Source organism: Canis aureus, chromosome 16 (genome assembly GCF_053574225.1).
Source record: "Canis aureus isolate CA01 chromosome 16, VMU_Caureus_v.1.0, whole genome shotgun sequence".
In the NCBI taxonomy this organism is placed as follows: domain Eukaryota; kingdom Metazoa; phylum Chordata; class Mammalia; order Carnivora; family Canidae; genus Canis; species Canis aureus.
This window is the reverse complement of record NC_135626.1, coordinates 49,338,219-49,361,755: the sequence shown is the minus strand read 5'-3', so window position 1 is coordinate 49,361,755 and position 23,537 is coordinate 49,338,219. Positions and strand designations below refer to the sequence as shown.

Genomic DNA, 23,537 nt, shown 5'->3' with positions numbered 1-23,537 from the left:
CATGCTTTACTTATTTATTTGTATAAATATATATATATTTTAAAGATTTTATTTATTTATTCATGAGAGACACACAGAGAGAGGCAGAGACATAGGCAGAGGGAGAAGCAGGCTCCATGCAGGGAGCCTGATGCAGGACTTGATCCTGGAACTCTGGGATCATGTCCTGGGCCAAAGGTAGATGCTCAACCGTTGAGCCACCGAGGCATCCAAATTTATATTTGGGGTACCTGGGTGGCTCAGTTGGTCAGCTCAGGTCATGATCCCAGGGTCCTGGGATCGAGCCCCACATCAAGCTCCCTGCTCAGTGGGGAATCTGCTTCTTCCTCTCTGCTTCTTCCCTTAGCTTGTGCTGTCTTACTGACTTCCTTGCTCACTCTCTCTCTCAAATAAGTAAATAAAATCTTCAAAGTATACTCAGAAAAAAACCTATTCATTCTTTGATTCTCTGCTATTAGAATTTTTATCTTAGTGAATGCATTATACTAACCTGGTTTTTAATAACTGGGCTGTGTGTGCACGTGCATGTGTGTTAGTTGACATCCCACTGTTTCATTACTTTACTGATGAATAATTTAACACTATTTTACTGATGAATAATTTAATGCATTCTGTTAAATGAGAAGTTTTATGAAATAATTACCTTTACTGGTCTTCTGGGTGTTGGATTCTTTTCCTGGGCGCTTTTATATACTCTGTTAGGATTGTGTTCAGCTGCATGTAACAGAAACTCAAGTGCGGTGGCTTAATTACATTGGACTTTTTCTTTAGTAACAGAAATCTGGATATATGCAGTCCAGGGTTCGTGGCAGTTACACAATGCCATCAGGCTCCTTCTTTGTTTCTTTTTTATCTTTGAAGTGGCAAGATGGCTGTTTTCTCCCCATTTTAGTTTTTTTTATTAGGAAAACAGTGGATTTCCTTTAATCCTTGCTCATAAGCCTTATGCTTTCATCTCATTGGTTACAAATGAGTCACATGGCCACCATAGGATGTGTGGGAGACTGGGAAGCTGATACTTGAGGCACATTACATTGTTACTCCAAAATCAGTATTCTGATAACAGGGAAGAGACTGAGAATTTGGGGTAGGTAACTTTAGCAGTTGGTAGGTGGTATCAGATCATACATCTTTATTCTTTAGAACAGCCTTGCAAGTTAAATGGTGTTCTTTTCATTGTAGAGGAGAACTGGGGGTGGGGGGGTCACAGAAGCTAAATAATTTGTACAGATAAAGTAATTGATAAAGCCAGGATATGAATGTAAGTAATCTCTGTCCAAAGATCATACTCTTTCCATTATATTGCATGATCTCTTTATATTGTCTATTTAGCAGTCTGATTTAGGTAAAGATTTTGTCTAAATCATATTTAAGATTATTATTATTTTTTTTAGAATGGGATGCTCTTTTAGAACCGCTTATTGGTTTTTAAAAATATATAGTGCATATAAGAGGGTTCCTGCTGCTTGATCTTTTGGATATATAGAAATAATGAAATTATTGTATCAGAATCAAGATAAACTGTGAATGCTGTAACTTTATTGAGGTCTCCTCAGATAGAGGATTATCACAGCATCTTAAAAGGACTGTAGCTATCTTTTCAAATTAAACTAGATACAATAATAATAATGCAATAATTTGGGAATTGTCATAAAGTAGATCATTTCGGGTTTCTGAGTTCGTTAGTATTCTGTAATTTATAATCACCACCTGCCTAAATACTAATATTCCTTAGCATGTCTGACTAGAAAATCTAATGTAGCAAATCGTAAAGTGTCACCAATTTGATATTTTGATAAATGCCTTTATTAAGAATAAACTTATTCTCACATTGGCAAAATGGTCCCCATTTTGCTTTACATAGTTTTAATTTTTAATTGGCAAATTCTGGTACTTTATATACTTGTTTGAACCACATTTTTCTTCTTTGTCATTTTATTTATAACTACTCATTAAAGTGTATTTGTGTTGTTTACTTATAAACGTGCCAAAGAGCTTATAATATGTTTACTTATAAACGTGCCAAAGAGCTTATAATATGTATAGATAGAGATATCAAAACAAGTAGAAATTACTATTTACATTGGGAAAAAAACCTAAGCTCTCTTCTCTTCTTCCCCCTGAAAGTGGGGGAAGCCTTTTTCCCCCACTGCCAGGTTTTAAATTCTGTGGATCCCAGTGATCATAGTTTGGTTGGGAAAACTGGTGGTTTGCATTAAGAAAGAGTGGGAATTTCATTTCTCCCAGTGGCGACTTTGAATATCTGAATAATTAAACTAAACTTACTACTCTTTCAGAATATATTTATTGAATGTTACAAAGCAGACAATGAGTGACTTGCTAAAGATACAAAGTTGAATTTAGGGAAAAATATTATCTCCTAGTATATAAGTGATTACAAGCACAAGTTTCGGAGTCTTGACATGTCTGAGTTCACATTCTGATTTTATTTGCCAAGTATGTGATTTATGACAAGTTTTTTGACCCCTTGAAGCCTCAGGTTTCTCATCTGTAAAAGACTTATGTCATGGTGTTTCTGGGTTAAACAAATGAATGCACCTAAAGTGCTTATTAGCAGAGTTTTTGGCATATAGTAAGCACCTCAAAAACTATTAACTACTACTATGATGATATGAAGATACAGTAAGGAGTAAATATGCAATTCAGTGGAGAGAAGGTGGGCTTTTCTTAGGGGGCTGGAGGCAGGAGACTAAAATGTATTAATAAGAGAAGTCACATGTCACATAATTTAAAAAATATGTTAGATAGATATCTTCCATAGTTGTGATAGTGAGTATAGTAAGTCTCCACTAAACATAGTCTTTTTAATTCACCTGTAGTATTTTTGTTTGGTGAGAGTAATACTTTTCATACAAGATAAGAGACAGATCTATAGGAAATCAGGTTACTTCAATTTTAGGAGGTCTTAGACTGGACCTGCTTTCTTGTTTTAATTACTTTTTTGTAGATTTTCTTCAGCACTTAAGCTTTGCTCATACTATAATGAGATTTTCTCTTTTCATGTTGAGAATAGTAATGGTGTTTATGTGTAAGAATGATTTTTGAAGTTTAAATGCAGTTGATGTATAAGTGAGATCATGTATTAAGGTATATAATTGCTTTGGGTTATAGACCAAAATAAGCAAATCAGGAATTTAGAGGAAAGTAGATAAGGAAAAAAAATTTTCAGTGGTATACAATCAGGGCTACATAACTAGGGCAAAAATAATAAAAGCGATTCTCACTGAGTGTGATTTAGATATCCCAGATTTACTACAAATCCAGTACTCAGGCACAGCTGTGAAGTTTGTCAGAAGACCAAATCAGCACCAGCTCTAGTTCTTCAGCATGCCCTGGAACTTAGAACAGAAAGAAGCAAGATGGAGAAAAGGAGCCATGGTTTATATGTAAACTTTCCCTTGAACTTTATTTCAGGGAAGCTAGGAGAAGTTATTTTACTTGTGCAAACAAAAGTCTACTTCTAGGAAGGTGACTTTTTTTTTTAATTTTTAATTTTTAAAAAGATTTTATTTATTTATTCATGAGAGACACAGAGAGAGGCAGAGACACAGTCCGAGGGAGAAGCAGGCTCCATGCAGGGAGCCCAGTGGAGGACTCGATCCTGGGATTCTGGGATTCTGGGATCACACCCTGAGCCAAGGCAGATGCCAGAACCACTTAGCCTCCCAGGCATCCTGTAAGGTGACATTTTAAAAAACAAGTAGGCAGCCAGTGTAAGAGACATGTTATAAATGAGCAACTAAGGAATATAGAAAAGTGATGATATTTTGTATCCCCAGTGAATACAGATGTTCATGTTAATACTTTCATGTTTATCAATTGCTTAGCAGGTCCCAGACTGTGCTAAAGTCCTTTATTTGCTTTAATTCCCTTCGTTTTTAAAACATATGAATGGAAAGTCACTTTAATATTATTAGCTTCAATTTATGGATGAGGAAACTGAGCCTTTTAAAGGCTATTTATATTTAGTATGCTCACAATCAGGAAACTAGTAAGTGGCAATGGAGAATATCCCCCAGAACCCCATTTCTTGCCATTACACTAACACAATCAACTGTTTTGTTTGGTACAAAGAGAGAATCAAGTATGACAATGATAATTAAAGATAGATTTGGGAAACTTGATTTCTGATGTTGCTTCTGATTTGGTAAAAATTCTGGGGTAGTTAAATAATTTGCCCTGAGCCATCTTCTTATCAAGCCTGGCTTGTCTTCAGATATCTTTTGCTTCCTATGTCTGTCAACTTCAGAAATTGGAGGCTGGTCCTGGCATTATCTTTAAATGTCCAAAGTAGATAGCTGGGAGTAGCATAGAAGCTAAGTAAAGGTTGTAAGTAGCATTTTCAAAAATTAGAAGATGAGGTGCCTGGGTGGTTCAGTTGGTTAAATGTCTGCCTTCTGCTCAGGTCATGATCCCCAGTGTCCTGGGATCAAGTCCCTTGTTGGGCTCCCTGCTCAACTGGGAGTCTGCTTTTCTCTCTGCCCCTCCCTCCTGCTTATTCTCTCTTTCTCTCTGTCAAATAAATAAATAAAATCTTTAAAAAAAGAAAATTTGGAGATGGTTCATATTTGGAGGATTAATGGATTTACCTTTGTCCATATTTCATGATGAAATCATATAAAATTGCTTTTAGAGGACAGATATTCTGATAAGAGTAGTTGATTTCTTACTATAGCTAATCATTATAGTTATCCCTGATATTAACTCTTTTGGTCAACAAAAGTTAAAGTGTTCTTGTGGGTAACTTACTTTGGTCTCCTTAATGGCAATGTAGTTATACTGCTAACTGCTTATAAAATATGAGTTTATTGACCATCTTTGTTTGGTTTGCAATCTTTATTGCAATGTCTAAGAATATCCAGTCATTGCTTTCTAAGAATGTTCATGAGAAAACAGCAAATTATTTCCCATCCTCAACACTCTAAGAATTGAAATTTGAGTATTTTGGTGGACATAAGTACTAATATATTCAGTTCTGCTATATCACTTTATTTTGAGAATGTGAATTTATTTTAATATGATTGATATATCAGGGAATGATTTTAGCATAATGGGAAGTTCACATGCTTATGCACAGTTTCCTCTGTGAGAAATACTAGGTAAATGCAGAAAACTGTGCCCAACCCCAGTATCAGGAGCCACATGCTCCACTAGGCCAGCCAGGAGCCCCTGGACTATAAAATTCCCTTTCCCTTTCCCTTTCCTTTCCCTTTCCTCTTTTCTTTCCTCTTTTCTTTCCTCTTTTCTTTTCTTTTCTTTTCTTTTCTTTTCTTTTCTTTTCTTTTCTTTCTTTTCTTTTTTCTTGATTTTGTTTATTCATGAGGGACACAGAGAGCAAGGCAGAGGGAGAAGCAGGCTCATGGCAGGGAGCCTGATGCGTGACTCAGTCCCAGGACCCTGGGATCACGACCTGAGCCAAAGATAGACACTCAACCACTGAGCCACCCAGGTGCCCCGAGGCTGTAAAATTAATTTCTTTTTCCTTTCCTTTCCTTTCCTTTCCTTTCCTTTCCTTTCCTTTCCTTTCCTTTCCTTTCCTTTCCTTTCCTTTCCTTTCCTTTCCTTCTTTCCTTTCCTTCCTTTCCTCTTTTCAGATTTTGTTTATTTATTCATGAGAGACACAGAGAGAGGCAGAGACACAGGCAGAGGGAGAAGCAGGCTCCATGCAGGGAGCCCAGTGCAGAACTCGATCCTGGGACTCTGGGATCACGCCCTGAGCCAAGGCAGACACTGAAACCGTTGAGCAACCCAGGCATCCCAGGCTGTAAAATTTCTTGAAGGCAGTTCACTGTTGCTATCATTAGTACTCAGAATGACGCTGGGCCCCTTAGTAGACACTTAGGAACTATTTACTTAAACCCTCTTACAAATTCCCATCACACTGTATTTCTCCTGTAGTACCTAGCACCTTCTATTTTGAATTGTATTTCGCCTCAGTTTTTCTTAACTCTCATTAAGAGACTGGATGGTCCTTTAAGCAGGAACTTTTTTTTTTTTTTTTTTTTTAAGGATGCCTGCTTTTTTTATTTTTTATTTATTTATGATAGTTACAGAGAGAGAGAGAGGGAGGCAGAGACACAAGCAGAGGGAGAAGCAGGCTCCATGCACCGGGAGCCCGATGTGGGACTCGATCCCGGGTCTCCGGGATCACGCCCTGGGCCAAAGGCAGGCGCCAAACCGCTGCGCCACCCAGGGATCCCGAATTATTATTAACTTAAAATTTTTTTTCTTTAGTACCTTCTAAAGGCCTTATACTTAGTTGGTTCATAATGAACATTGAATAACTAGAAGATTAGAAGACGTTTTATTTTAAAATTTATTTATAGGTTAATACTAGAAAAAGATTTGAGGCAGCCTTGCCATCTGTATTTCACATGTTTTAGAAGTAGAGAAGCATTCCTAAGCCCAAGAATATAATTTGTAAAGAATTTTAGGTTAACATATGTTACTAAAATAAAGTTTTTACTGTGTAGATGTGTTTTGGTTGTTTCTTGATGTTATTTATAAGAATGCTTAATGCCTGGACTTAGTCTTCTAAAATAGCAGGTTAATTTTAACTTCATGGTCCTGCTGGACTGGTTCATTATATGGTTTGGAGAAACCAAGGGAAAGCAAATGATGCAGGAAGTGGTAGTGGTAGTTCTGTAAATACTCTTTTGATTTGACCTTTTACTGAACCTTTTACTGAACTGGTGACAAAACAGTTGTATCGTGTAACTTTAAAATGTTTTATTAGAAAATGCGTATATTAAAAAAGATCTAAATTTTTAAACTTTGTTTTTGTGATTTTGGATTTTTTTGTTTTGTTTTCCTTTTTTGGGTGTATGTGTCACTGGTTATGCATTGAGACATTGTAGGTTGATGGGATAACTCTTTGAGAAGCTAGTCAACTTGAAAGGCAAAGATTTTCTAGAGTGCTCTCTCATCCTTCACCCTCTGAGATCTTAACTGCTTTTGCGGGGATTCACAGAAATTTTATGCTGACATTAATAATGAATAAATACTTTTGGAGTGATGAAAATGTTTTGGAACTAGACAAAGATGGTGAATGTAGTACATGCCACACTGAATTTCATTTATTACTTTTATTTTTTTTTAAGATTTTATTTGTTTATTCATGAGAGACACAGAGACAGAGGCAGAGGGAGAAGCGGGCTCCCTGCAGAGAGCCTAATACGGGGCTTGATCCCTGGACCCTGGGATCCTGCCCTTACCTGAAGGCAGATGCTCAACCACTGAGCCACCCAGGTGTCCCTCATTTATTATTTTTTAAATTAAGATGTATATTTATAAAAATTTCACCTTTATCTCCCTTTTCATACTGTACTTATTTTCTGTGGGAATGTTTATAAAGTTTATGTGTTTTTTCTCACAGTTCTAAATACACACACACACACACACACATATAGGTCCATAAACACATAGTTCTAAAAATTATAATAAGGCCATACTTTACATATTGCTCTGTGACTTGCTTATTCTCTTTCTTATTTTAAATTTTTTTATTATGCACTACATTAATGCACTGCATCACCTTCTAGAAGGGTAGATGAACATAACTGAGTTATTTTAAATCAATCAGGAAAACACTTCCTTAATGGATATTCTCCAAACCCTTTGACATATAGTAATGATTAACTCCAGAGATGCGCCTGTCTCTTTGCATCAAACTCCACGGATATGGTCAATAGGCAACTCTTTTTTTCCTTGCCCCCGTTCCTGAACCTGTGGATGTGTGCCATGGCTGTGCCAGGGATGGCCAAGCCACCTGGCCATGACACCAATCCCAGGCAGAATCTTGAACCACATCGTACTGCGGTTGCCTGGGCCAAACCCTTCCTTTTTGGCTGATAAAGGTGACCTGGCCTTAGCTACTTCCCAGTAGGCTCCCAACTTGCTTATTTTCACTTAAGTATAAAACTTGGAGAATTTTTCATCTTACAACAGATGCACTATATACTATTTAAACTGTACATCATGATATTCCATGGTTCATGTATTTCATATGCCAAAAATTTGATCATTTCCCTATTAATTGATCCTCCCTTTTTCCATCCTTCCCTCATTCTCTTCCTTCTTTCAGTTTTTAAAAAACAATTAGGTATTTTTTGGAGCGGTTTTGGATGCAGCAAAATTGAAGAGAAATCACAAAAGTTCTCATGTCTCCCCTGTCCTCAAACCTGTGCAACCCTCTCTACTGTCAGCATCCCACACCACAGTTGTATGGATTTGTTAAAATCGATGAACCTACATCGACCCATCATTATTACCCAAAACCTGTAGTTTGCATTAGGGTTCACTCTTTGTTCACTGAATTTTTCACTGAATTACAAAGTAGAAATGGCTGAAGGGAAAATTAGTGATTTGCGGATAAATTTGAAGAAGTTGCCAGAGTGCAGTGCAGATAAAGAAATGGAAAATATGAAAGAGTGGTTAAGAGAGAAAAGGCCTTTCCATTCTGTAGTAAACACTATACGTTCCTGCTCATGTTCCCTTAAGCCTACTTTAATACTTAAATGAAGTAGATGGCTTAAAAAATGCTTTTCACAAATTGACTACTCAAGAAACAGAAAACCTGAATATACCAATAACCATTAAATGACTTGTGTCAGTAGAGATGGATAGATAAGCATAGGTGAGAAGACTCTCTCAGTTGTTACTCTCTCAGTTGAATCCTGTGACTCCTTGTAAGGGAATACTTATCCCTCTTCCTTTAGTAGAGTGTATACTCCACTGACACTATGTGTCATTGTCAGGCCACATAGAATGCATACTTGCTGGGCATCCTCAATTCATAGATTAGAATTTTGGTTGGATTCTCTGATACAAAGAAAAGTGTTGCCACTTATTACTGAACTGCAATTTCTCCCCAGCCCTTTCCACTCTCCATCTTCCCTACCTTTTCCCTGTCCTTCTGTTGTACTGTTACCATTCTCCTATTCTTGATCTATCACAGGCACAATCTATGGTCTTGAGTCTTATGCATTAGCATCAGTGAAAGGGAACTCATTGCTACAATGTATGGTAATAAGAGGTGTCTTCCTTTTCTTTAAGAATTAACTAAGGACTCCTCCCTGAGGCATTAAGTATTCCCTCCCCCTCCTTATGGTTACTGTGTCCTACCTCATTTGTGGGTAGGTGATATGTGTTGTTAATGTGGTCATTGAATGAAGCTCTTGCTCCCCCTTCCAGCACTACTGGCTAATCTTTGTTTATTAGTGTCAGTTGGCAGGCAGGGATGCCTCACCTCTCCCTTCTTCTCCCTGCCAGTTCTGGCCCTAGTTTGGTTGTACTATTTTATGCTGGCAAGTATCTCTCTGAATTATTAGATACTACTTCTGAGATAGTATACAGCTGTTTCCAAAACCCATTTTCCTGGAGCACTATAGTCCCTTATACAATATCCCATGGGATCCCTGGGTGGCGCAGCAGTTTAGCGCCTGCCTTTGGCCCATTAGTGATAATTTCTGACATTACTGGAACAGAAAACATTATTACATTTAGTCTCCCCTATGAGAAGTATCCACTGTTTACTTTCTCCTCTTTACAGCTATAGGATGTACAGATCTTCCCACTTTATACCAATATTCCATTCTCATTTGGGAACAGTGGCTCAAGTTTTAAGGATATGTAAATAAAGTCTGCTCCAGATACATATACAGAACTCAGATGACCTCCACTCCTAGATATTGTCTCAGTGGTTTAGAGGTGGATGCAGTTTATTATGCACTGCTAATAGTTAATACTGTGATTGTAGTTTTTTTTTTCTGTGATTGTAGTTTAAGGGTCATTCTTGTTGCCCTGTGGTATTCAATTTAATGCTAGTAAGGACATGTATGAGGTTTTTATCAATCTGTGTTTATGAAGGTATTTCTATACATACTCCTTATGTTTTGGGTTAATTATTTACCTCAGTGATAAAACTTAAACTTCCTAATGGTATATTAGTCTTTCTCTTGCATGGTTTCTGAATAGAGAATGGCATATATTTATTTTTTCCTGAATCACCTTGATACAGTATTGCCCCCTTGGTCATCTGAGGTGGGTGTATAAAGGGTTATTATGCAGAGGCTTATGGGGGTTGTAAAAAAAGTCGTTACAGGGGCATTGATTTTTCCACCATTGTTAAAAATTGCTGCTTACAGGCCTTCCCCATCTCTCTCCAAAACTAGGCCATAGATTGAGTACCTGCCTTATAAGTATACATAGTTGCCCCTGCTGTTTTCTTGCTGATAAAAGATGCTGAGGCCCAGCAGATTGTCTCTAGTCAGCTTGGCAAGGGGGTTAGTGAGATACATGTAGTCTGTTTTATCTGCTTAGTCTCAAATATCATTTCTCGAAAGATGGTGCACTTATTAGGCCTTTGAGCAAAATGTTCTCTTTGTTCCTTTGTTGAGAAATTATTGCTCTGCCTCATAGTTTCTTAAACTGAGCTATGGTAGAAATGATACTCATCCAAGTGATGGGTTTTTTATTTTTAAAGATTTTATTTATGAAAGAGAGAGAGAAAGAGAGAGAGAGAGAGAAAGCATAAGTGAGGAAAGGGGCAGAGGGAGAGGAACAAGCAGACTCCCTGCTAAGCAGGGAGTTGGACACGGGGCTCGATCCCAGGATCCTGAGATCATGACCTGGGCTGAAGGCAGACACTTAACCAACTGAGCCACCCAGGTGCCCCCAAGTGATGATTTTAACTATCTCCTGTAGGCAGTATAGCACTGTGGGGGACACATTGTTGCTTGTCTCCTTAACTTACATTCTGTTTTCCCTTTGGTTTGGTAGCTTTAATTTTAGTGTGAGATGTGTTTCTCAATATTCTATTCACCTGGCCTGAGTGGGATGGGCTAGAGGTGGAGGACATGACATAGGCCTTAGCCAACCAGTGTATCACATTGCTTTGTTTCAGTAGTACACACCTTCAAATCAGAGAAAAATCTCAGAACCAAGACCTTACTCTTCTGCTGGCCTGGATGTGCTAATGAGTGAGTTTGAAGTTGTTGGGGACCACAAATGTGGAGACTGAGAATAGATCCAGTATAGGTGAAACAGAGTCAAGAGTTGCATCCTTGTCATCTTCAAGCCTTGGTTGCAACAGAGGTCAACCTTGCTTTTTCTTATTCTCTAAAATAAATGGCGGATTCTCTATTTTGGTTAAGCCAGTGAGGATTGAGTTTATTTCCTTGTTATAGAGTCTTAACTGCTGAGAGAGTGCCTTAAAGAATTGCTTCTCCTATTATTTGTAAGTCCTTCCAGAAAGTTATGTCTCAACTGGATGTTGGGATATTTGTATAGACTCAGACTTGGATGTCATGCCAATTTTTAAAACAAACTTAATATGGTCCCTTAAATAATTGACTTGTGACAGAGCAGTCTTTTGAAAATGTCCTCTAGAATTCCTGAGATTTTTCTAACTCTGTTGTTCTCTTTTTTACAAAAACTATATTTCCACTAATGGGAGTGGGAATACATTACTTCTGACTTACAGCTGTTTCTTTCATCCCATTTTTGTTTTGGTAAATTGCTGAGATCAAAACTGTTTATCATCACCCTTTGGAAGGTGCTGGCTAAGATATGTAGGTGGTGGTCCCCTGGGCCCTCAGAGCTTCTGATTGTATATAATTAGAATACAGTGCATATTATAGAGCTTGGTTAGATATTGCACCCCATTTAGTAACCAACAACATTGATGTTATTATCTGACACATCAGTTGGTCAATCTGATATGTTTTTTTTCAGCACCCCTGAGCAGTTATCTTAATTCTTTTTTTTGTAATAATAATTTATTTTTTATTGGTGTTCAATTTGCCAACGTACAGAATAACACCCAGTGCTCATCCCAAGTGCCCCCCTCAATGCCCGCCACCCAGTCACCCCTACCCCCCGCCCTCCTCCCCTTCCACCACCCCTAGTTCGTTTCCCAGAGTTAGGAGTCTTCCATGTTCTGTCTCCCTTTCTGATATTTCCTACCCATTTCTTCTCCCTTCCCCTCTATTCCCTTACACTATTATTTATATTCCCCAAATGAATGAGACCATATAATGTTTGTCCTTCTCCAATTATTTCACTCAGCATAATACCCTCCAGTTCCGTCCACGTCGAAGCAAATGGTGGGTATTTGTCATTTCTAATGGCTGAGTAATATTCCATTGTATACATAAACCACATCTTCTTTATCCATTCATCTTTTGATGGACACCGAGTCTCCTTCCACAGTTTGGCTATTGTGGACATTGCTGCTAGAAACATCGGGGTGCAGGTGTCCCGGCGTTTCATTGCATCTTATCTTTGGGGTAAATCCCCAGCAGTGCAATTGCTGGGTCGTAGGGCAGATCTATTTTTAACTCTTTGAGGAACCTCCACACAGTTTTCCAGAGTGACTGCACCATTTCACATTCCCACCAACAGTGCAAGAGGGTTCCCTTTTCTCCAGAACGACGATCTATCTTTTCCTTCAGCTCAGCAAACTTGCAAGCAATGAGAGCTGTGTGACAATCCAGCACAGGTGCATATCCAGCACTGATTTGGCCTGCATGGTTCAAGATAATCACCTGAGCTGTGAAGCCAGCTGCTTCCATTGCTGGGTCATTTTTGCTGTCACCAGCCACATTGCCACGACGAACATCTTTGACAGGTACCTTCTTGACATTGAAGCCCACATTGTCCCCAGAAAGAGCCTCACTCAAATGGTGCATTTCAACAGACTACTTCAGTTGTAACATTGACTGGAGCAAAGGTGACCACCATGCCAGGCTTAAGAACACCAGCCTCCACTCGACTCACCGGGACAGTACCAATACCACCAATTTTGTAGACGTCTTGGAGAGGCAGACGCAAGGGCTTATCATTTGGATGAGTTGGTGGCAGAATGCAATCCAGGGCTTCAAGCAGTGTGGTTCCGCTGGCATTCCCATCTTTACGGGTGACTTTCCATCCCTTGAACCAAGGCATGTTAGCACTTGGCTCCAGCATGTTGGTCACCATTCCAACCAGAAATTGGCACAAATGCTACTGTGTCGGGGTTGTAGCCAATTTTCTTAATGTAGGTGCTGACTTCCTTAACGATTTCCTCATATCTCTTCTGGCTGTAGGGTGGTTCAGTGGAATCCATTTTGTTAACACCAACAATTAGTTGTTTTACACCCAGTGTGTAAGCCAGAAGGGCATGCTCACGGGTCTGCCCATTGGAGATACCTGCTTCAAATTCACCAACACCAGCAGCAACAATCAGGACAGCACAGTCAGCCTGAGATGTGCCTGTAATCATGTTTTTGATAAAGTCTCTGTGTCCTGGGGCATCAATGATGGTCACATAATACTTGCTGGTCTTGGATTTCAACAGGGAGATATCAATGGTGATACCACGTTCACGTTCAGCTTTCAGTTTATCCAAGACCCAGGCATACTTGAAGGAGCCTTTTCCCATCTCAGCAGTCTCCTTCTCAAATTTTTCGATAGTTCTTTTGTCGATCCCACCACATTTGTAGATCAGATGGCCAGTAGTGGTAGACTTGCCCGAATCTACGTGTCCAATGACGACAATGTTGATGTGAGTCTTTTCCTTTCCCATTTTGGTTTAGGTTTAGCAGTGGTTTTCATGACACCTGTGTTCTGGCGGCAAACCCGTTGCAAAAAAGCAGTTATCTTAATTCTGACCCTACCTATAGATAGGGTCAGATCTCACAGGTTAACGGCTCAGTACTACAAGTTTGCCCTATCCCTCCTAGAGCCCACTTCAGATGCCAATTGCAAGTCTAGGTTGTCACCTATGCTTGTGACCCTATTGGCTATAGATCGGAGGTTCCCAAGACCCCTTCCTTGTGTTCAGTTAATGTGCGAGAGTGGCTCACAGAATTCAGAGAAACTTTTTACTTACGAGATTACTAGTTTATTATAAAAGATTCTAACTCAGGAGCAGCCAGATAGAAGAGATGCATAGGGCAAGGTATGTGGGAAGGGGCATGGATCTTCCCTGTTCTTTAGGTGCACCACTCTCCCTTAATCTCCATGTGGAAGCTCTCTGAACCCCATCCTTCTGGGTTTTTATGGAGACTTCATTATGTAGGCACAGTTGATTAAATCTTTGGGTATTGGTGATTGATTCAACCTCTAGCCTTTCCCTTCTTCCCCAGAAGTCTGTGGGTGAGACTAAAAGTTTCAACCTTATAATCACAGGTTTGGTTCTCTTGGCAAACAGCCCCTATCCTGAGGTTACCTAGAGGCTTTCCAAAAGTCATCTTACTAACGTAACAAAGGAACATTTCCACTCTTTTAGCAAATTACTAGGGTTTTAGGAGCCGTGTGTCTAGAATAATGGTCAAAGACTAAGTGTATATATTTCTTTTTATAAAATCAGAGTGTCGCAATTGGTACAATTCATTGGTATGGTCAGACTTGGAGGGTCTGCATGCTGCTGAAGTGTAGTAACTTCTACTTTCTTAACCCCAGAAATCTTTTAGAAATTCCAGGTATTCCATAGTATACCTCACCAACACCACCCCATTCAGATCTTGTGGGTATGTGTATGTGAGCCAGGTACAGCAGATAGACCAACTGAAAAGTGGTTGTGGCTTGTTCATCATAATGAGTTTGATATAGCTTTTCTTATTGCAATCTTCACTTGTCCCATCAGCCTTAGGGAGGATAGGAGATATTGGAAGCAATGCTATGGGGTTGAATCTTAGGCGGTGTGGAGTCAGAGTAGTTTTAGTTTGGAGTTCAGAGATTACTTCCTGATCTCTTTTACCAACAAATGGGAGGAGTTCTTGTGGTGGACTTAATTTATTAGAACACATTGTATTAGACAGAAGGTTAACAGAAACTAGGTTACCCTTACCAAGGAGGCCTCTGAGTAACCACCTTCCTGAAGATAAGGCCTAGAGTAATTTTTCACTGTGTTTATTATGGCTGTTAGCACAGTAATGTGTTTCTCTGAAATCATGTCTTTCTTTTTCACTAAAAAGAGTGTTTTTGTCAAGATAGGCGTAGAGGTGGTTAAAATCCTGCAAATAGCTAGTTCAGTCTCAGAATGATATATTGACAAGGTAAATCTTTATCTTACTAATATTGTCTCTTAGAGCAAAACTCTGGTGAATTATTATTATATTGATAATCTCTATATGCTGGTTCTGTATGGGTCAGGGTCCTGGTGTGATGAAGTGTGTGTGTGTGTGTGTGTGTGTGTGTGTGTGTTTTGCTCATTGTCCTGGGAAGGAATGGACTAGGGAGAGATGTCATTGCAACTTATTCTTTCTGTAGTCTAGTTATTACTGTTCATTCTGCACATATTTATTGAACACTCCCTTTTTAAAAAAAGATTTATTTATTTATTTTAGAGAGAGCAGGAGTGGGGGGTAGAGAGTTAGAGAGAGACTCCTAAGCAGACTCCCCACAGAGTGTGGAGCCTGACGCAGGGCTCAGTCCCATGACCCTGAAATCATGACCTGAGCCGAAACCAAGAGTTAGATGTCATGATGGTAATCCTCATAATCTCTTAACTTGAGCTACTCCAGAAGCTTCCTGATTGATCTTGCCTGTAATCTTTTCTTTTTTTTTTTTTAAATTTTATTTATTTATTTATTTATTTATTTATTTATTTATGATAGTCACAGAGAGAGAGAGAGAGAGGCAGAGACACAGGCAGAGGGAGAAGCAGGCTCCATGCACCGGGAGCCCGACGTGGGATTCGATCCCGGGTCTCCAGGATCGCGCCCTGGGCCAAAGGCAGGCGCCAAACCGCTGCGCCACCCAGGGATCCCGCCTGTAATCTTTTCATTATGGAGTAGCTTTTCATGAAAATTCTCTAGTGATTTCCCATCATATTGAGAATAAAATTCAGTCTTTACCAAAATCTACAGTATACTTTATAATCTGAACCCTGGCTACCTCTGTGACCTCATCTACCATTCCTTCTTACTCTTCTCCAGCCACACTGGCCTTCATTGTTGTTCCTTGAACATTGCAAGCTCGTTCCTGCCTCAATATTTTTGTAATTGCTTTTTCTCTGGCCTAGATCTTCATATACATTCTGAAGGATTACATCCTCATTTCATTCAGATCTCTGCAAATGTCATCCTCTCAGACAAACTTTCCCTAATCTTATTTGTGTAAAATAGTACCCTATTTTACTCTCTAAACATTGCCATTCTTTATTTGTCTTCATAGCATTTTTCACTACTTGGAATTAGATCATGTATTCATTTGTTTACTTACTGTCTCTTTTCACTTCTAGGTTGGAGAGCAGAAATCTTGTCTGGCTATTTTTTTTCTCAAGCTTTATATTTCCAATACCTAGAAGATTGCCTGATAAATAGCAGAAAATGAGAATTCTTAGTTGAAGGTAGGAGTGAAAAAGAGATATAACAGAGATTAAGAATAAGAGAATATTGCATGTAAGTTTTGGTTAACAAATTGAAAAAATTATAAGATGATTTTTCCAAGAAAAAGATAAATTATATTTAAAAATAAGTGGAAATCTGTATGAAGTATCTGGAATAGGTGAATCCATAGAAACAGAAAGCAGTTTAGTGTTTACCAGTGGCTGGCTTCTGAATTCTGGTATGTTAAGTATATAAGTATCAAGTATATCAAACTGTGCCCCTGCACTGCTAAATTGATTGATTTCTCATAGTATTAGCTCTTCCTCATATATATCAACTGTGTGTTGTGTACATATGTGTTTGTGTTCCCTTTTAGGTAAACCTTCCTTATGTCAGTTATCTCCCTTTTTGTCTTTTAATTTCATTCTTTTTTTTCCCCAAAGATTTTATTTATCTGAGAGAAAGAGAGCAAGAGAGCACAAGTGGGAGAGAGGGGCAGAGGGAGAGGAAAAAAGCACGTTCTTCGTTAAGTAGGGAGCCTGACTTGGGGCTCAATCCCAGGACCCTGGGATCATGACTTGATCTGAAGGCAGATGTTTAACTAGCTGAGCTACCTAGGTGTCCCTCATTCTTTTTTTTAATGATTGTTTTCAGTCCCTGTTTTACGAAAACTATATCTTACTGTACTATCTTGGATTTGAATTCTTTTAAAGAACATCCCTTTCCTTTGGTTAGCTAGAACATAAACTCCATGAGGAAACAGACTACTGTTTTGTTCATTGTTGTATCATTAGCACCTAGGACAGTGCTGGAGCTTGGTAGCATGAAAATGAATGTTTGCTAAGTAAATGAATGGATACACGCCCCCTTTATTCTGCAGTGTTTTAGAAAATACACCTCATATTGATTTATGATATTTAAATATGTATATCATCAGATGTAGGGTATGGCTTAGCCTTGATTTTGCCATTCATTTATTCATTATTTATTGAGCCTCTAGTATATACCAGTCAGTGTGTAAGTACAGAGGTGGCAGTGAACATGACAAGCATGGTCTGTTGCTTCATGGGACATACATATGTTTAGTGTGGAAGTCAAACACTAAGTTATTAGTGTTATAAAAGATCAAGAACAAGGTGTTTAAGTTTTGGGAGTTATGATTGCCAGAGGTAATCTAGTCTGGGATATGAGTGAAGATGTATGCTGACTGGTTAGAAAAATTAGATGAGTGAGAAAGAATAAAGGATGATTGAACAAATTAATGATGATGCTAATGAACTGGGCTAGAAAGTACTAACTAAAATCAGAGGAGCGTGAGATTTGGTTATTGAGATAATAGATGACAGAGTCATGGCAATGAATGAACTAGAGAGGGAGGGCATTGAGAAAGGATGTTTTTATTTTTTTAAGATGGGAGGATCTTGAGTGTAGGGAAATGCTGATGGAAGGAGCCATTAAAGGAAGAAGTTCAAAATCTAGAAGTCAAATATAAAAGATCCTAGGAAGAATGGAAGGGAGTGGGATGCAGGGCAAAGGTAGAGAATTTGACAGTAATTCATTTATCTGTCTGTCTGTTTTTAGTGTTAGTGAGAGTGATACATTTATTTTTATCCTATTTAGATTGATAACACATTTCCTTCTGGAATGAATTTATATGCTTTTCTTTTTTAAAAATTTTAATTCCAGTATAGTTAACATACAGTGTTGTATTAGTTTCAGGTGTATGGTATAGTGAGTCAGAAATTCTATACATTATTCAGTGCTTATCAAGACAAGTGTACTTTTAATCCTCTTCATCTAAGTAATACACTTATTTTAATAGGAGGAGAAGCTATGTGTTGATGGGCTTAAATTTGTATGTTTATTGGTAGGTAGTTGAAGTTCTTTCTGATAATTTTGAAGACATGTAATTTTCTTATTGTTATAGGAGCCAAACATTGGCTGAGTGTGATAGAAATGGAGAGTCAACCAATGTTCAGAAGGAATTGACTAGAGAAAAATAGTAGATTACTGAACAAGTGAAAAGGGTCCGTGAAATTTGCAACCATGGATTTCTAGTGTATCAGTCCAGTCTGGCTAATTATGCAACTTTCTGCAGTAGTGGTTAGTGGCCTTGGTAGAACGAATCAACTTGAATTTTGATTTTTGTCTGGTGTGTGGAACCAGAGAACAAAGGTGCTAGGGAGTTTTAGGATTTTGGTAGAAGAGTGATTGAAATGGTAGATCCAGTATTCTCATTTGGAGATTGAGAACTAAAGACCAGAGGAGACTGATTCCTAGGACTCAAAAGCCTTCATTTATATCTCCATATTTGTTGAAACCACTTCCCAAAATCTGGAGGGCGGGGGGAGTTCTACGTATATTTTCTTGTATTTTCTTGTGTTATTGCATGCCACATTTTCATTCATGTGCTCCTCTTTTTCTTTGGTAGTCTAACTAGAAAACTTTAACATTTTATAAGTTGATAGCAGGATTTGAGGCTAAGATTTAGGTTTCTGTACACCTTACATGTCCATGTCATACACCAGTGCTCTTGTTATGTGGTATGAGACTCTGGTGTCTGTGAACTCTTTAAGTACAGTGTAAATTTTTTTTTTTAAGATTTTATTTATTTATTAGAGGCGGGGAGGAGCAGGGGAAGGGGCAGAGGGACAAGCAGACTCCCTGCTGACCAGGGAGCTTATCCTGGGGCTTGATCCCAGGGCCCTGAGATCATGACTTGAGCTGAAGTCAGACTGAGCTACCCAGTGCCCCAGATATGGTGTAAATTTTTAATCAGTTTGTGAGGTTTATTTTTGTCACAATTGTGTATTACTAGTTCATTGTCTTTCAGTTTGACTGTTAATCTGAGTTATAAATGATGTGGAATAACTCGCTATAAGAAGTATAAAATCATTTTAAACTGGTGACACCTCCCCTCCAAAAAAATCCAGTGTGTTTACTGAGAACTGAAAACTTTGCTCTTGCATATAAAAAGATAGACCTGTAGAGTAGTACAGTAAACAGTTTTTAAATAACACAGCATTTGGACAGCCACATTAATAGTGTAGTGACCCTGCATGCTTTCATAGGTGTTTGAGAGGTTGTTGTAACAGTAACTATGTTATACATGTTGGTTGCCATTATGATTGTATTTGTTTCCTATTGCTCTTGTAACAAATAACATAAATTTAGTGGCTTATTTCTTACAGTTCTGGAGATCAGAAGGTTGAAATGGTTCAGATACGGGCTAAAACCAAGGTTTTAGCATAGTTGTGCTCCTTCTGGAGGTACTACCAGAGAATCTCTTCCTGGTCTTTTCAAGTGCCTGGTAGCCACCTACATTTTTTGGCTTATGGCCACACCACTTTGACCTGTCTTCTGTCATTACACCTTCTGAGATTCTCCTGCAGTCTTTTCCTGTTTTAAGGACTCTTGTGATTGATTATATTGGGCTCATCTAGATAAAATCTAGGATAATCTCCCTTTATTAAATTCCTTAACTTTTTTTTTTATTATTTTTTTTAAATTTATTTATGATAGTCACACACAGAGACAGAGAGAGAGGCAGAGACACAGGCAGAGGGAGAAGCAGGCTCCATGCACCGGGAACCTGATGTGGGATTCGATCCCGGGTCTCCGGGATCGCGCCCTGGGCCAAAGGCAGGCGCCAAACCGCTGCGCCACCCAGGGATCCCTAAATTCCTTAACTTAATCACATCTACAGAGAGTCCCTTTTGCTGTATAAGGTAATAAATCCTAGAGATTAGAATTTGGATACCTTTGGGGGAGGGGGGTGCGCTTTACTGACTTTGTTCTTTTTAAAGAGTGTTTTGGCTCTTTTGGGTTCCTTGTATTTCCATATGAATTCTAGGATTGACTTATCAATTTCTGCAAAGAAGGTACCTTGAATTTGTTAGGTTATTGCATTGAATCTGTAGATCAATTTGAGGATTATTGCTGTCTTAACAATATTAGGCTTTCTAATCCATGAACATGGGGTGTCTTCTGTTTAAGTCTTTTTTAAAGTTTTTTTTTCAATGTACAAGTCTTATGCTTTTTTGTTTTATAAATTCCCAATTTTTTAAATAATGTTTTTGATGTGATTGCAAATGGAATTATTTTCTTGATTTCATTTTTGTATTGTTCATTGCTAGTGTATAGAATACAAATGATTTTTGTTGCAAGTTTGTTGAATTCTTTTATTAGCTCTACTAATGTTTTGGTGGATTCTTAAATTTTTTTTAAATTTATTTTTATTATTATTATTATTTTTTAATTTTTATTTATGATAGTCACACACACACACACACACACAGAGGCAGAGACATAGGCAGAGGGAGAAGCAGGCCCCATGCACCAGGAGCCCGACGTGGGATTCGATCCCGGGTCTCCAGGATCGTGCCCTGGGCCAAAGGCAGGCGCCAAACCGCTGTGCCACCCAGGGATCTCTGGTGGATTCTTTAGACTTATATAAGGTCATGTTATCTGTGAATTTAGACAAATTACCTCTTCCTTTCCTCTTTGGATACTTTTCTTTCTTTCTTTTTTTTTTTTTTCTCGTCTAATTGTCCTGGCTAGAACTTTTATAATGATGTTGAATGGGAGTGATAAGAGCAGTTACCCTTGTCTTAATCTTGGGAAAATAGTGTCTGTCTTTTAGCGTTAAGGATGATGTTAGCTGTAGGTTTTTCATAGGTGCTCTTTATCAGATTGAGGAAGTTTCCATCTATTCCAAGTGTGTTGGGTGTTTTTGTCATGGAAGAATATAGTCTTTTGTCAAATGATTTTTCTTCTTCCGTTGAGGTGATTATTAGGGTTTTGTCCTTCATTAGTATGGTGTATTACATTGATTGATTTTTCAGTATATTGATGATTTATTTCTATCAATGACCTTACATTTCTAGAATTTACTCATTGATTATTGAATGTGAGAAAATTCATCTGTTATATGGTGATCTCAAGACTCACAGTCTAAAATTTCCATTACATGATCAGTTTCATCTTCATTAGAGTTTGGGCACTGTCATCTGTTGGTTTTTTTTTTTTTTTTTTTTTTTTTTTTTTGCATTCATCCTCTCACTTAATAATTTTTTCTTTTTAAATTTATGATAATCACACAGAGAGAGAGAGAGAGAGAGGCAGAGACACAGACACAGGCAGAGGGAGAAGCAGGCTCCATGCACTGGGAGCCCGACGTGGGATTTGATCCCGGGTCTCCAGGATTGCACCCTGGGCCAAAGGCAGGCACCAAACCGCTGCGCCACCCAGGGATCCCTCTCTCATTTAATAATTGTAAAACATCTTGCTTTAACAGTATTCTTTTTTCTTTGATATTTTTGGCAGAAAATGAAAATTCCTGTATTCTCAAATCTATTCTGTGAAAACTTAAAAAAAAAGTCTTTGTAGACTTTGTAGCTGGTGTCTCCAAGCTTTTATTGAAAGTTGATGCAGCACTTTTCAGCAAAGTGATGAGACCAAAGGAGGATTAATAGTGATAATTTATTTCATTGTTGAATCATTCTTTTTGAAAAGAATGGTTCAACATTCTTTTCTAGCATACTTTTTTTAAAAGAAATTTTATGATTTTTTAAAGATTTTATTTAGCTATTTGAGAGAGTGTGAGAGAAAGGAAGGAGCAGAAGGAAGGGACGAGCCGACTCCCCATTGAGCTTAGAGCCTGACATGGAGCTTGATCCCACCATCCTGAGATCAAGACCTGAGCTGAAATCAAGATTCGAATGCTCAACCAATTGAGCTACCCAAGCACTCCAGCATGTTTCTGTTTTCTTTTTTTATCCCCCGTCTTTTATTTTTTTAAAGATTTAATTAATTAATATATTTATTTAGAGCACAAGCAGCAGAAGGAGCAGAGGGAGAGAGAATCTCAAGCAGACTGTGCTGAGTGTGGAGCCTGTTGTGGGGCTTAGTCTCATGACCCTGAGATCATGACCTGAGCTGAAATCAAGAGTCTGATGCTTAACTGACTGAGCCACCAAGTACTCCATTGTTTTTCCTATCTTTAACAGTGAACAGACATTATATAATAATAAAACAATTTTTTTCCCTCAACACCACTCTAAATACTACTATCTTATCTGCCTATGTCACATTGTTTTTTAGGCAGTGCAGCCTGCAGGGGCTCAGATGATGCTGGTAGCTGTGTTTGGGTAGGAGTGGCAAACTGGGGACTTACTGATCTTTGGCCCATGATATAAAGATCCAGAATCTGGGATGAATTGAGAGCTCACTCATTTGTAAATCTTCTGGACAGACTACTTGATAAAATATTTGATTGAGTTGAAATTTAGAAGTTAGGCAGCTTAGTCTAATGGGGAGAAATCTGGGGAGGGTGTTGATACACATACATACATATGTGTGTGTGTGTGTGTGTGTACGGAATTATACTATCTTTTAGATATTTAAAAAATACGTGTTTTTAAATTCAAGGATATGTATTGTTTGGCATCTCTTTCATTAAAACTGTGTATTATAAAATATTACCCATTTGTTCCATTTCCATCATGTCTTCATCATTAACTACAGCATCCTTTCACATAATGTTTAAAAGTTTTCTTGAAATTTTGTAAATGTGTGTGTTTTTTTTTTTTTTTTTTAATTTTTATTTATTTATGATAGTCACAGAGAGAGAGAGAGAGAGGCAGAGACACAGGCAGAGGGAGAAGCAGGCTCCATGCACCGGGAGCCTGACGTGGGATTCGATCCCGGGTCTCCAGGATCGCGCCCTGGGCCAAAGGCAGGCGCTAAACCACTGCGCCACCCAGGGATCCCAATGTGTGTGTTTTGTTGCGTTACAAAAATTTCTCTGAAGGAAGCTCTAAATTGAAATATGCTTGAAAATGGGTAGCATTTACTTTAAAGATACTTAGTTTATTTTTTGTAGGTTTTTTTTTTTAAGATTTTAAAAATTTATTCATTCATGAGAGACAGAGAGGCAGAGACACAGGCAGAGGGAGAAGCAGGCTCCATGCAGGAAGCCTGACATGGGACTCCATCCTGGGTCTCAGGATCACACCGTGGACCGAAGGTGGCGCTAAACCACTGAGCCACCCTAGCTGCCCTATTTTTTTTAGTTTTAACAGGTTGTTTCCAAGGGGATTCTAAAGGCAATATCCAAATTAATATTGTAGAGAAAACCATAAAAGGAGATTTTTGTTGGTTGCCTGAGTAAGGAAAGACAATACTTAATCCGTCATTTGAATC

At 38.4% G+C, this 23,537-nt stretch overlaps 1 protein-coding gene and 1 pseudogene across 7 annotated transcripts in view; one reads left to right on the top strand and one right to left on the bottom strand.

The window, feature by feature from the left end:
- Window positions 1-23,537, top strand: part of TANC2 (tetratricopeptide repeat, ankyrin repeat and coiled-coil containing 2) — a 369,082-nt gene that overhangs the window by 25,899 nt on the left and 319,646 nt on the right. Inside the window, exon 2 of one of the 7 annotated variants that reach the window (XM_077853862.1) lies at window positions 16,247-16,354. The exons of the other annotated variants lie outside the window; for them this stretch is intronic. The gene's annotated coding sequence lies outside the window, so the exon portion shown is untranslated. The remainder of the gene's footprint in view (window positions 1-16,246; window positions 16,355-23,537) is intronic. 7 annotated transcript variants of the gene reach the window in all.
- LOC144286237 (NADH dehydrogenase [ubiquinone] 1 alpha subcomplex subunit 1 pseudogene) lies at window positions 7,616-7,830 on the bottom strand (annotated as a pseudogene).